Here is an 8,454-nt window from a genome sequence, read left to right as displayed (position 1 = left end):
CTTCCGTTTAAGAGTTGCTAATACAAACGAAACCCATTGCTGTGGAATCGATTGGACTCATAGCGACCTTATAGGACAGAGTAGAAACTCCCCATAGGGTTTCCAAGGCTGTAAATCTTCAGGAAAGCGGAGTGCAACATCTTTCTCCCACAGAGCGGCTGGTGGGTCCAACTGCCTACGTTTTGGTTAGCAGCTGAGCGCTTTAACTACTGCAGCCACCAAGACTCCTCATCTTGTTAAGAGGATGCATTTCGGAAAGGTGGACTGTTAACTTTTGTTGATGGCTCCCAAAGTAAAGCATACTTAACTGTGGCTTTAACGTCAACTAGGATTCATAGCGACCCTATAGAAAAACTGCTGCTTAGGGTTTCCAAGGCTGTAATATTTAGGGAAGCAGACTGCCACATCTTTCTCTCACAGAGCAGCTGATGGGTTCGAAGTGCCTATCTTTCCCTTAGCAGCGAAGTACTGCAAGCATTGCATCACCACGGCTCCTTGAAAGACACTTATACTTTAAAGTAAAACCGGGTATTCTGGTACTAGCTTGAATTTAGTTATCTCTGTAAACCAGGCCAAACCTTGAGACACCTGAAAAGCTGGTACAAATTAGTTTACCCAAGGCTACTAAATTAGTTCTTTTGTTGTTGTTGTTGCCGTTTGATAGAAATTTGTGACAGACCTTTTTTTTTTTGTTTTAAAGGGCCACCAACACCTAATTTGAAAAACTTAAAATCAATCAGAGGATCAGTCATACAGTTATTTAAGGAAGTAGTTATGGTTAATACTATGGTTAAAAAGTATAGAGTTTTTTTTTTTCCTTTTTTTTAATTGGGCTTTAGGTGAAAGTTTACAGAACAAACTAGTTTCTCATTAAACAGTTAGTACACATATTGTTTTATGACATTGGTTAACAACCCCAGTGAAGTGTAGGGTTGTTAATTGTCTTTTCTTTGAAATTTCTCTTTACAGTGGTAGAATGGTTGGAACCAAGGACTGGTGACCACCTTGATTTTCTTAGCCTCTGATGGCAGCTGCGCTCTGCACTTCTCACCAGCTGCCTGGGAATAGGAAGTGGTTGCCATTCTCCTGCAAGAGGCTCGTTAGACACTGGAAACCTGAAAAGAAGCATGCAGAGCCTTTTTTATTTTTTGCATTAAAAAAAAATATGCCTCATTTTAATAAGAGGACAGAAGTACCTGTATGTGCTTCCTGCATTATTTGGCTCTTCGGGAATTTCGCTAATAACTTCATATCCATCTAAAGAGCTTCTAGCCTCGAGTTGCAATGCTGAAGGATTCCACTGGAAAAATATTAAATGACTCAAGAATCATCAAAAGAAGATGGAAGGAATAGACAGAACCACTATACCAAAAAGAATTGGTCAACATTCATCCATTTCAGGAGGTAGGATATGATCAGGAACCAGTGGTACTGAAGGAAGAAGTCCAAACTGCACTGAAGGCATTGGCAAAAAACAAGTTTACAGGAATTGATGGAATACCAACTGAGATGTTTCAACACACAGATGCAGCGCTGGAGGTGCTCACTCGTCTATGCCGAGAAACTTGGAAGACAGCTACCTGGCCAACCAACTGGAAGAGATCCGTATTTATGCCTATTCCCAAGAAAAGTGATTCAACTAAATATGGAAATTATTGAATAATATTAATATCACATGCAAGTAAAGTTTTGCTGAAGATCATTCAAAAGTGGCTGCAGCAGTACATCAACAGAGAACTGCCAGAATTTGAAGTCGGATTCAGAAGGGAATGTGGAACCAGGGATATCATTGCTGATGTCAGATGGATCCTGGCTGAAAGCAGAGAATACCAGAAAGATGTTTATTTGTGTTTTATTGAATACACAAAGGCATTTGTCTGGATCATAACAAATTATGAATGACATTGCAAAGAATGGGAATTTCAGAATAGTTAATTGTGCTCATGAGGAACCTGTACATAGATCAAGGGCAGTTGTTCGGACAGAATAAGGGGATATTGATTGGTTTAAAGTCAGGAAAGGTGTGTGTCAGGGCTGTATTCTTTCACCATACCTATTCAATCTGTATGCTGAACAAATAATCCAAGAAGCTGGACTATATGAAGAAGAACAGGGCATCAGGATTGGAGGAAGACTCATTAACAGCCTGCGTTATGCAGATGACACAACCTTGCTTGCTGAAAGTGAAGAAAACTTGAAGTACTTACTAATGAAGATCAAAGACCACAGCCTTCAGTATGGATTACACCTCAACATAAAGAAAACAAAAATCCTCACAACTGGACCAATAAGCAACATCATGATAAATAGAGAAAAGATTGAAGATGTTGAGGATTTCATTTTACTTGGATCCACAACTAACACCCATGGAAGTAGCAGTCAAGAAATCAGAGATGCATTACATTGGGTACATCTGCTGCAAAAGACCTCTTTAAAGTGTTGAAAAGCAGGGAGGTCACTTTGAGGACTAAGGTGCATCTGAACTAAGCCATGGTGTTTTCAATCATTTCATATGCTTGCGAAAGCTGGATGATCAATAAGGAAGATCAAAGAAGAATTGATGCCTTTCAACTGTGGTGTTGGTGAAGAATATACCATGGACTGCCAAAAGGATGAACAAATCTGTCTTGGAATAAGTACAACCAGACGCTCCTTAGAGGCAAGGATGGTGAGACTATGTCTCACATACTTTGGATGTGTTATCAGGAGGGATCAATCCCTGGAGAAGGGACATCATGCTTGGTAGGGTAGAGGGTCAGCCAAGGAGAAGACCCTCAACGAGATGTAGCTGCAACAGTAGCCTCAAGCATAATAAGGGTTGTGGAGATGGCGTAGGACCAGACACTGTTCATTCTGTTGTACATAGGGTTGCTATGAGTTGGAATCGACTCGACAGCATCTAACAGCAATGACAAGAGGTTCTAGGTTTGTCTCTGCTTTGCTGTACTTATTTTTTTTTACTATTTATTTATTAAAAAGTCTCTGATTTTTTTATTAAAAACTATATGTGTGTGTGTGTGTGTGTGTGTCATGGATTGAATCGTGTCCCCCCAATCGTGTCAACTTGGTTAGGCCATGATTCCCAGTATTGTGTGGTTGTCCTCCATTTTGTGATTGTAATTTTATGTTAAAGAGGATTAGGGTGGGATTGTAACACCCTTACTAAGGTCACATGTCTGATCTAATGTAAAGGGAGTTTCCCTTGGGTGTGGCCTGCACCACCTCTTATCTTACAAGGGATAAGAGAATCCGTCAGAAAGTAGGGAGACCTCATACCACCAAGAAAGAAGCACCGGGAACACAGCATGTCCTTTAAACCTGGGGTTCCTACTCAGAGAAGCTCCTGGTCCAGGGGAAGATTGACAGGAAGGACCTTCCTCCAGAGCAGACAGAGAGAGAAAGTCTTCCCCCGGAGCTGATGCCCTGAATATGGACTTCTAACCTACTAGACTGTGAGAAAATAAATTTCTCACAGTCCACCTGTGGTATTTCTGTTATAGCAGCACTAGATAACCAAGACAGTATAAGTAAGTATAAGTAGATAAGTAAGACAGTATGTAGGTATATATTCTTTCTCCCATAAAGGGCAGGCAAGCTTTTTTTTTTTTTACTTCACTCTATTCAAAATGTCTAATATTTTCACTGATCTTGTCATTTGAAGATGGTGCTTAAAAATCATAGTTTCAATACTGCTGTCAAAAAGTCTGGGGCATACGCTGCATTGTTTCATGGTACTGCAAAGTATAAAGTCATTTTCTGCAATATCAAGTTTAAATTTGAACATCAAGTGACATCGAATGGTAACGCCTAAGAAAAAACCTCTTATTTACATTTCATGCCTGACCACCCAAGCTTTCTTCATTTTCTCATTAATGAAAATCCTGCTCAAAGCAAAGTATTTTAATTAGCATATTTTAGCCTTGTTAACTACAAAATACTTCCATATTTACTTCATAGTTTTAGGGGCAAAATATACCCAAGGTGATGTGAATTTGCATAGTGCTTTGGGAGCATTAATAAACAACTATATATCTTTTTAATCAGTAGACACGTTAGAAGATGAAGAAACCCCAGGGTTTACACAGTAAACAAATCTAAAAACGAAAAAAAAAGAAGCAGAATACTTTATTTCTCTTTTCCCCCCAAGGTTTCAATTTGTGTAGGTAAATTCCAACAGAGCTTTATTTATTTCACTCCTGGAATTCAGGCAAATTGATAGTTTTGTTTCATCTGGGTTGATGGCTGATTGCTTTTTAGACTGCTGTTTTTAAAAGAAATGTGTGCATGTGTGTTTCTTTAAATTGTTACTTAAAAAGATGGCAACATGATGAAAAAGTGGCAAACTGGAAGTCAGAAAGGGACCGGAGCAGTAAGTACACAGTGGAGCCCTTTCTTCCCCACACTTAAAACTTAAAGATATTTACATTTGAGAAAGTCTGCATTGTATGCAACAGTTTATAAAAGAACAAGTTACAGTTGCTGAGTGATCACTGGTATGACTAATTAATTAACCGCCAAGGAGCTGAAGGGATCGCATCTAGCTTCCAACTTCAGATATGGCCCATTTTCCTGCCTTGTATAATTCCTCTTCTCTTCAGTTAATATGATTGCTATCAGTACTATTTAATTCATATCCATTTTAAAGAGCCTTGTATTATGCATTGCACAGGGGTAGCATTTATAATCATTAAATACTGCATCCACTGTAATGTTTCCTTGCGGGTAGCACACAAGAGTAAGGAAGGACTTTTTTTTACCTACGGCATCTTTCCCCCAGCAGCCATAACCCAGATATCTGCTGTCGTCTTCTTCAGGCTCTCTCTAGTGAGCAATGAAAACTACACTGCAGATTTTGTAGGGCAGATGGAGGAGAGGATTTCGATGGCACATCCTGTAGTAAAGGCTTTGAAATCCTGCCGAAGCGTTTCTGTTCTCTCTGGAGCGCTGTGCAATGCCCACTAGAGATATATTGATCTGTCCTTCTCCCCACACAGACCCAGCCTCACTGGCTTCTCTCTCTCCCGATGTCTGTCAGCTCTGTGAGGGTAAGGTTGTGGCTCTTATTTTCCTTTATGTCTAGCACAGAATAGACATTCAGTAAATACTTGTTGAATGTGTAAGTAAATCCTGCTTCCCTCTCCTGCCAATGTCCAAATTACCTCCTCTGTAATGTGCACACTAAATCAGCATGGCTTCAACTACTTTCCCCAAACACCATACAAGTGCTCAGCAAAACAGAAGGCTCACGGTGAATGGGACCACTCATCTGACAAAGCAGGATTTGGGGATCAACTTTGGTGCCTTGAGCTCACCCCCTACCCCTAGTAGTTTAATAATAGTAATTAAAATAGCCAACACTGACTAAGTGCTTGTATGTGCCAGGAGCTTTTAAGCCCTTTATGTGTATTCATATAATCCTCACAACAACTCTCTAAGGTAGGTATTGTTATGATCACCCCCATTATACCCACAATGAAACTGAGACTTAGAGAAGTTAAGTAACTTGCCCAAGGATTCATACCCAGTAAGTAGCAGAACCAAGATTTAAAACCAGGAAATCTGTCTGGCTTCAAAGTTCATGTTCTTAACCATATATTTGCTAACCCAACATTTCTTCTGAACAAATACAGTGCTGTCCCCAAAAAAGCTTTGGTGATGAGTAGGAACGTTCATCTTATTCCATACCCCATTACAGCTGGGGCAAGGGGGTGAAGGTGGTAGCACCCTGGGGAGACTTCCTACAATGCCCTGCTCCACTGCTTTACCCACGGTGGGTATTTATGAGCGCCAACTATGTGCTAAGCATAAGGGACATGGAAGTAAATAATAAAGATCCTTGCCTTTAGACATACATTGTAGCTGGCAATTCAGACAGAAAACAAATTATTCCAGTGTGATGAAAGCCAGGGTGGGGACGAAGGGCATGGAAGGGAGGCCCAGGATACTACAGGAGCCCATGTGAGGCCCCTACCCTGGTTTGAGAGATCTAGGAAGACTTCTCTGAGGGGCTGATTTATAAACTGAGACCTAAAGGAAGAGTAGGAATTAGCCAGGTACAGAAGCAGGAAAGGTATATTCACGGCAGAGGGACGGCATGTTTGAAGGCCTGCAGTGTGGCTGTAGTACGGTGAGGTCAGGAGACTGGCAGAAGGTTATGTGGAGGGAGAAATTGCAGCCAGGTTGTGGAGGGAGTTGTCATGGATTGAATTGTGTCCCCCCAAAATATCTGTCAACTTGGCTAGGCCATGATTCCCAGTATCGTGTGACTGTCCACCATTTTGACACCTGGTGTGCTTTTCCTGTGTTGCAAATCCTATCTCTGTGATGTTAATGAGGCAGGATTAGTGGCAATTATGTTAATGGGACAGGACCAATCCACAAGAGAACCTCAAACCACCAAGAAAGCAGCGCTGGGAGCACAGAGTGTCTTTTGGACCTAAGGTTCCTGTGAAGAGAAGCTCCAAGACCAAGTGAAGATTGATGACTGGGACCTTCCTTCAAAGCCAACAAAGACAGAAAGCCTTCCCCTGGAGCTGGTGCCCTAATTTTGAGCTTCCAGCCTACTCGACTGTGAGAGAATAAATTTCTCTTTGTTAAAGCCATCCACTTGTAGTATTCCTGTTATAGTAGAACTAGATGACTAAGACAGGAGTCCTTGGGGGAAATGATGGGAGTCACTTATCTAGAACCAAAGGGAAGAAGTGACATGGCAGGGCGAGTCCAAACATATCCAGACTTCTGGTCCCTGCCCTTAGTTCTTCTCTCAGACACCTGGGGTGATAAACAGTAAATAATTAGGGATCGCATAGGTACTGCAAGATTAAAATGGGGTTGAGTGAAGTTTTCTTTTGGGGGCTTGTTCCAGGTGGGCACACACACAAGGTTAGCCAGGGACCTGAACCACTACTGTGTGCTAGGAAGGTTTTTCTTGCTAACTCTGGGCACTGTTGATGGAGTCGTCTGACCTCTCCTAGGAATCTTAAACAGTTGAGGAACAGGCAGTGATGGAAGACAAAGGAGGGAGAGGGGAAAAAAGGAGAAGAGAGGGATGCAATCAAACAGAGAGCTATTAAAGAGCTCTGTAGGTAAAGACTGGAATAAATGATTTTGTGGAGCAGACAAAAAGAATACCATCCAGACAGAAAACATATGTTCAAAGCAGCATTAACTGAATTCGACCCAATTATTTTGTCTTGCTTTTACCTGCTAATTTGATGAAAAGGAGTCCTGGTAGTACAGTGGTTAAGCGCTTAGTTGTTAACTGAAAGATTAGTTGTTTGAACCCATCAGCTGCTCCATGGCAGAAAGATTCGGCAGTCTGCTTCTGTAAAGATTTTCGGTCTTGGAAGCCCTATGGGGCAGTTCTACTCTGTCCTATAGAGCCACTAGGAGTCAGAATAGACTTGAGGGCAACGGCTTTGGTTTTCTGGGTTTTTTAATTTGATGAAAAAAATTTTTTACACACACGGAAACTTTCCGCATCTGAATAGCTGATTACATGATTATGTATTATGGTTATGATAGTACTATCACATCCTGAGAATTTTTTTTCCTGAAAAGGTAAGAGGCACATGTCCCTATGAATACATTGCTAAAAGGGAATCAAATAGTCTTTAATATCTTTGTCCTTTGGTAAAATACAAATTCAGTTTAACTCAACCGGTATGAATTGAATGCCTACTATATGCAGGGCACTATTCCCCGGTAAAATCAGTCAAAAAATAACAAAGGAGCAAAGAAAATTAAATTTAACTTTTCTTCTGTGTATGTTCCTTGTCTAGTTTCTCAGAACAGGGGATTCCTATTTATCTGAAAAAGAAAATTAGAATTTTTTTCTTGAATTCTTCTTAGAGACTGGCAAGCTGATATTGGGAATTTATCTTTTAAGAGACCTTTTGATTTATGTCACAGAGTCAGTACAAATTCAGTCCACGTTACAACTGAGAACATATGGCAAGAAATACTGCTCTAGAGATAGGAAAACCCAGATTACCACTTTTTTGCTGTGCTACCTTGGCCTTCAGTATGGATTACACCTGATTGTGAGGAAAATGAAAATCCTCTCAACTGGACCAATAAGCAACATCATGATAAATGGAGAAAAAATTGAAGTTGTCAACGATTTCATTCTACTTGGATCAAAAATCAACATTCACGGAAACAGGGGTCAAGAAATCACACGACTTGCATTGTGCAAACCTACTGCAAAACAAAACAAAACAAAACTTATTTCAAGTGTTAAAAAGTAAAGGTGTCACTTTGATGACTAACGTGCATCTGACCCAAGCCGTGCTCTTTTCAATTGCCTGGTATGCATGTGAAAGCTAGACAGTGAAAAAAAAAAAAAGAGAGACAGAAGAATTGATGCATTCAAACTGTGGTATCGGCAAAGAATATTGAACATATTGTGGACCGCCAGAAAAACGAACAAATCAGCCTTAGAAGAAAAACAAC

The sequence above is a fragment of the Loxodonta africana genome, chromosome 3, assembly GCF_030014295.1.
Source record: "Loxodonta africana isolate mLoxAfr1 chromosome 3, mLoxAfr1.hap2, whole genome shotgun sequence".
NCBI classification, from domain to species: Eukaryota; Metazoa; Chordata; class Mammalia; order Proboscidea; family Elephantidae; genus Loxodonta; species Loxodonta africana.
Note: the sequence above shows the minus strand (reverse complement) of the source record.